Genomic DNA, 7,121 nt, shown 5'->3' with positions numbered 1-7,121 from the left:
TAGCTTTGGAGAATTCTTATGTCCTTAAATGGACTGCTTTTTAAGGAAGATTCATTCTTCTCGTTCATAGAAAGTCATTCTTAGCACATCAATGTGGTTGCATTTTTACGGGTAAAGGTCTGTGTGCTTGAGATATGAGAATAGACCATGATGCAGCAAATGAGGCAGAAGCCTCTGCACTCTAGGATTCCTTTTTTTTTTTTTTTCTTTTTTTCTTTTTTTTTCCGAGACAGGGTTTCTCTGTGGTTTTGGAGGCTGTCCTGGAACTGGCTTTTGTAGACCAGGCTGGTCTTGAACTTACAGAGATCCACCTGCCCCTGCCTCCCAAGTGCTGGGATTAAAGGCGTGCACTACCAACGCCTGGTTGCACTCTAGAATTCTAATGAAGGAAGATGGCACTGATTGGGGGATGAGAATGGACCATGAACATGACCATGACATGGGAAAAGAGGCAGAAGTCCCTGCACTCCAGGACTCTAATGAAGGAAGATGGCATAGAACTCTTTTCTCAGAGCACAGAAGCCTACATCATCTTAATCAGAGCAACTGTTCTTGTTTTCCAGACACCCTCAACAAGGTCAGATCAGGCCTGTTGACATTCCTTCAAAGAAAGGCTGAGTAGGGGAAAACCATAAGACCCCCACCCAAGATTCTAGCCACTGGCTATGTCTAAACACCCTCTCTAAATTTGTGCTGGCTGCGTGTTGTCTGGGGAGGTGAGACAGTGTATGGAGGGTGGAGGTTAACTAAAGGGAGTTCTGTCTATGAAAGAAATAGGGAAGCCCTCATCTGTGCTAGAGTGGGGATACTTGGCAATATGGTTAAGATCACTTATGCTTTTGTAAGTAGCCCCCTTGTTTGTGCTTTTTAAAGTAAACCCAGTAAGTTCACTAACTCCCTAAGCCAGACCTGGGTGGAGTTGTTACTTTGGTCTATTCACAGTGCTCAGTCTGGGGAGGGGTATGTTGATGTTTGTTCATGTCTCCCAAGAGAAGTTTCCAACAGCAGAAATGTTTTCTCCTTTTGATGTAATGAATACAAATTTTCACAAATATTTATTTCTCTGGTCAAATCTAAAGAATTAGCTACTTCATTTATTCATTCAATGATTTTTTTTTTTAAATCATGTCCTTTAACATTAGGGATGACTTTGGAAGAAATAGGTATAATTTGATAAATTAGCCAAGGTGGGAATCTTTTTCTTAATTAGCTTGCATGCATTAATTCATTGCTCTCTGCCCTTGACTATGGATATAATTTCATTAGCTGTTTCATGTTCCTGATGCCTCTACCTCCTTACCATGATATACTGTAACTTGGAATGATGAGCTAAAATCAACCCTTTCTCCCCTAAGTTGCTTTGGTCAGAATATCCCAGCAACAGAAACAGGACTAAACACATTTCCCCTCTCTTTCCCTTGCTGATGTCATAGATTTCTATGGCTTTAAATATACCAACACCCAGATAACTTATATTTTGGCATGCAGCTAATACATATACACAAACACTGTACCTCTTTCCTGTAAAGACACATTTTGTTTTCATTCGTTGAACTCATCATTATGTACTGTGAATGAAATTTTCCAGAAAATGAACCACACCTTACAACTGAACTTTTTATAAGGTTGATTAACTGATTGGAATATCAGCAATTGTAGAGATGTAGGAATGCTATAGCACCAGAGCCTAATTATAATTTGCGTTGGCCTATTTTTATCCTCAATAGCTATTCTTCACCTATCTGTGTGTCTGTTTAATCTTGTGGCTATCAGATTAAACCTTTTGAAATGTACTAACTGACCACTAGCTTCCACCAGTCAAAAATGAAGAATGTTGTCAGGGAGTGTCCAAGGTCTATAGTAAAGATTTCACCTGTTGGCTATAACCTACCCACTGATGTATTTGAAAAGGCCTTAGTTACAATTGTCCAGTTTCTACATTCCAAACAAGGTTTTTGGGGGACATCTGAGTCTGTGTCCTCTGACTGCTGACACTCATATCTGGCTTCAGAATAAACTCTAATATTCATTTAGAGGTGAGGGTTATGTCTTTGCATCAACAGTATTTGCTTATTTTTAACATGGTTATTGTTCTCAGCTTGATGTCTCTCCTTCTACACTGTTCAGGATACCCTGACCAGGGAATGGTGGATTCACAGTAGATAGGTCTTCCCACCCAATAAATATAATAATGATAATCCCTTATAAACATGCTCATAAGTCATGCTGATCAGGCACTCCATCATTGAAACCCATTTATCCGGCAATTCTATAGTAGGTCAAGTTGACAATCGAAACTAACCGTCATAACACTGTGAGAAGCATTTGGACCATACTCTGTGAAACTCCTTTAAAAATTGAAATTGCGCTAAAATATTTTGGTTCCACTTACTAAGAAGGCTTGAAAGTTTTTTTTTTTATTAATTCAAATTAGGGAACAAGCTTGTTTCACATGTAAGTCCCTTCTCCCTCTCCCTCCTCTCACCCCCATCCCTCCTCCCCCACCCCCCCCACCCCATCCACCCACCACTCCCCAGGCAGGGTAGGGCCCTCAACGGGGCTCTGCAAAGTCCACCAAATCTTCCTGTGCTGGGCCTGGGCCCTTCCCCATGTGTCCAGGACCAGAGTGTATCCCTTCACGTGGGATGGGCTCTCAAAGTCCCTTCTTACACCAGGGAAAAATGCTAATCCACTTCCAGAGGCTCTCTGGAGTGCAGAGGCCTCCTTATTGGCATCCATGTTCAGGGGGCTGGATCAGTCTTGTACTGGCCTCCCAGATAGCATATGGGGTTGATGTGCTCTCCCTTGTTCAGACCAACTGTTCCTGTGGGTTGGCTTGAAAGTTTTTATGAGACATTTTATTTCACAGCCTTTCTTACTTGGGTACTCACACCAAACTCCTGAAGACAAATGCAGCTGTGCATTTGAGATTAGTCACTCCAGTGTATGAATCAGCACCATCTTAAGTTTAACTAGAGGAACATTTACTTATGATTCTAGGACTTCATTCCCATCATGGCTTCAGCTGTTCTTGGCTTCACAGTTAGTTTAGGTCTTAGCTTTCTGAATGAATCTAGAATGTGAAACATGAAGACATACATAGAACGGTCTTCATTTGATGGGGAGTGTTCTTCTGTGTATATGTTTCTTTTATTGGTTAATGAATAAAACACTGATTGGGTGACTAGCTGATTGGCCAGACAGGAAGTGATGTAGTGTGCAGAATCAGAATATAAGCAGGGACAAACAGAAAATCTGCTCTCTGCAGAGACGCTGAGCAGTCATCATGTAGTAGGCAAAGGAGTTACAGGTCCGACATTCCCTGGTAAGATAAGACCACGTGGAAATACTTAGATTAATAGAAATGGGTTAATAATTAAGACGGAGCTAGCCAATAAGAAATCCTAGTCAGCAGCCTACAGTATTATAATTAATATAAGTCTCTGAGTGTTCATTTGGGGTTGAAGTGGCAGCGGGGCCTAGCCAGGACAAAAAAAAAAAAAAAACCTCATGTTACAATCACTGATGGTGGGTTCCTGCCAGGCAGCTCCTCCCAACTCTGAAAGACAGCCATCTGTTTGTTCTTAGATCTCCTGAAGAGCCCGTTATGGCCACTGCCTAGAGTGATAGAGATGAATTGTATCCTTATTTCCTTTCTTGTGAGCGTGAAGTATCCAGGGACGAAAAACAATTTTTGTTTCAACAAGGCTGTTTAAATACATGGTGGACTGCTTGTGGGAATGGAAACTAGTATAGTATTTCTGGGAATTAAGTAAATAACACAAATACAACTGCACTGAATGAGTGAGTTCTATTTCCAGTGGTACCTAGAGAATGTGCTCTTTGTGTATCCAGAGGGACAGTGGTCAGTGTTGGGAGTTCAGGGGAAACTTAAGATGGTCTTCACTACCATGAAAGATAGATGACACAGCTATAGAGGTCTACACTGGAGCAGTTAATCAGTATAGAAAACTCAAAACAATATATATATATATATATATATATATATATATATATGTATATAATTTCCCTGTATATGTATTATATATATGTACACTGATAAATTGGAGAAAATACAAACAAAATATGCACATATATAATAACAAACCATTTTATGAGCTGTATAAATATAACACGTGAATTAAAATTTTTAGGTTGCTGTCTATTCTATTCCAATGTGTAATGGGAAATGTTAGTGCCCATTGAGGTGGAGGGGAGAAAAGAGGTAACAGAGAGAAAGGAATCCCATAAGTTGGGGATGGAAGACACATTCCTTTTGGCCCCGAGGGAATAAAGCAATTTAGAACTCAAAAATGAGAAAGCATATTCTCAGAAGAAAGGGTTACATTTTCTAATCTTGATCCACACAGGAAATTTTATAGCCTCTTTCCTTGGCAAGAAGCATGTTAGGTTTCTGGTTTTAATCATGTTTAAATTTATTATCAAGCCTTGAGTCTTAGAAGAGTGTAATTCAAAAGTTTCCTTAAAGATACATCTTTGCAGATCTTCAAAATCAAGTTTGTGCAGGTGTAATTTACATGGAATATATTTTATGTATTTTTTAAGCTCAGTGAACTTCCACAGTTGTAATTATCCTGCCCAGCTGGAACATAAAACATCCCCATCACTGACACAATTCCCTGGAGGTCCTTTTCAGGCAACCTCCCACCCAGTTTGAAGCCTGATGGGATATTTATCGTTATTCATTAGGTTTACATGCAGTCACATTTCTTATCAATGGGATAGTACAGTATTGCTTTTTGGGGCAGTCTTTCTTCATTTAGCATAATGTTACCGAAATTCAAAGATGTCATGTATATCAACATTTCACTACTTTTTTACAGTTTAGTAATACAACATTGTATGGAAATACTAAAATTTGACAATCCACTTACTTGCTGGTGGATGTTCAGTTTGTGTCTAGGTTTTGGCTGCTATAAGCAAAACTCGAGAAGTGTTTGTGTACAAATTCTTCCATGACAGGTACATGTTAACTTATTTTTGTATTCGGTGCCATGTAGGGCAGGCTATTTATTTTTGTTTGTGAATATCCAATTGCTGCCATGTTATTTGTTGAAAAGATCGACCTTTTTCAACGCATTATCTCAACATTGTTTAAAACAATGAGCTACCGTTCCAACCTCTGCCTTGGACCAAGCAGCCACTGCCATGTTGATGCCTAAGAAGAACCAGGTAGCCATCTTTAAGGAACTCATTTTAAAGGAAGGAGTGATGGCTGCCAAGGAAGATGTTCTGTATGCACAAACACCCCTAGCTGGCAGACCAGAATGTGTCCAACCTTCATGTGATGAAGGCCAATGAAGCCTCAAGAGGCTATGCCTGGAGACATTTCTGTTGGTACCTTATGAATGAGGGCGAGCAGTATGGATGACATTACCCTGACCTACCTCAGGAGAGCATGGCCACCACCCTGTGTTGCATCAGTCCTGAGACTGGCAGGCTTTGGCCCATAGGTCCAGAGGGTCAGCAACCTGCAAGATTCAGAAAAGGGGAGGTGGACAGAGATGTCTACAGAAGGAGTGCCATTCCCCCGATGATGATTAGAAAGCTGAAGTTGGGGCTGGCTCAGCAACTGAATTCCAGTTTAGAGGCAGCTTTGATTGAGGGCAAGGTCAGCCACCTCAGTGAAGCAGGACATTGTGCTGTGTTGCGTACACTTTAAAGAAAAAAAATCAATGATATATTCATGAATGTGTGCATCTATTTCCATCTTCTTCATTTTGTCCTGCTGGGCTGTATGTAGGAGATTGTCATTATTCATGTAGTTTTAGAGCAAGCCTTGTCATCAATCATTGTAAGTGCGGCAAAACTTCTTTATTTTTTTTAAATAAATAGTTTTCTATCTAGTTTCATCACTTTGAATCTCAAGTTGTCAGTTTCTTCAAAAATCTTGCTGGAACTTTGATCAACATGTGATTGAATCTGTAGATCTACAGAGAATCTCCATTAAAAAATACCTGAAGATATATTTCTTTTCTTTTTTTAAAGATTCATTTATTTATTATGTATACAGCATTCTGTTTGCATGTATGCCTGCATGGCAAAAGATGGCACCAAATCTCATTACAGATAGTTGTGAGCCACCATGTGGTTGCTGGGAGTTGAACTCAGGACCTCTGAAAGAGCAATCAGTGCTCTTAACCTCTGAGCCATCTCAGAGAATCTCTATCTTATAAACGTCTAGTTAAGCATGGTGTTTTGCACACATCTTCTTTTGTTCCTCCCTGCACTGCTTCATGGTTGCTGGTGTGCAGGTGTAGAACATATTACTGTCTCCTATGTAATTCACATTCTCTTGATGCTTTCAAAAGCTATTCATTTGTTAATTTAAAAAATATCTTGTTAGCATAGAGAAATATATTTATTTTTTTAATTTATTTAAATAAAAAACAATCGTATTTGAGAAATTTATTTTTATGTAGGGTTTGCCTATTACACTCTTTCCAAATTTACTTATTATTTATAGTAAGTTTGCATGTTCTGAACTTATTTAGGCAATAATGTCTGTTCTTCACTCAGGATGGCTCACTTTTCTTACTTTTTCTTCCTTTTCTCTTCTTTTTGAGACAGGGTCTCACTATATAACTCTAACTGGCCTGGAATTCACTATGGAGAACAGGCTGGTCTCAGACTCACAAACCACTGCTTCATGAATGCTGGCATTGAGGACATGTTGCCACTACATGAGATCTTCTTACTTAACTTTGAGATCTTCTTTCTTACTAGTTATTCTGCCTGATACAATTAGGGTGTGCGTAGAATATTACAACCAATTGGCTCCGTGGAACACAAAATTGGGGATAAACATAACGCATCCTGTACTAATCCTGTGTGTCTGGAAACAGTCCTTCTGGATTTTTGTTCAGTTTTCTCTCTACTTATGATGGTATGTCTGGCCCAGTCTCTGTCACCCCATCAGAAGCAGAGGAGGATACTTACTTGTTCCTCAAAATCTGTAGCAATATTTAAGGTCAAAATAAAAGGTTTTCGACTTATTCCCACACTAATAAGAAGTGAGAGCCATGGGGTTACTGCTTTTAGTACAGCCTGATCAGAGTTCACACATGGAGTTGAGAATGGCATGTTTTCTTAAGGCCACA

The 7,121-nt window shown here is 39.6% G+C and overlaps 1 pseudogene; it reads left to right on the top strand.

Moving 5' to 3' along the window:
• Positions 1-5,169: 5,169 nt before the first annotated feature.
• Positions 5,170-5,649, top strand: LOC100765205 (annotated as a pseudogene).
• Positions 5,650-7,121: the final 1,472 nt, after the last annotated feature.

Source organism: Cricetulus griseus, chromosome 6 (genome assembly GCF_003668045.3).
Source record: "Cricetulus griseus strain 17A/GY chromosome 6, alternate assembly CriGri-PICRH-1.0, whole genome shotgun sequence".
In the NCBI taxonomy this organism is placed as follows: domain Eukaryota; kingdom Metazoa; phylum Chordata; class Mammalia; order Rodentia; family Cricetidae; genus Cricetulus; species Cricetulus griseus.
Note: the sequence above shows the minus strand (reverse complement) of the source record. Positions and strands in the feature narration are given on the sequence as shown.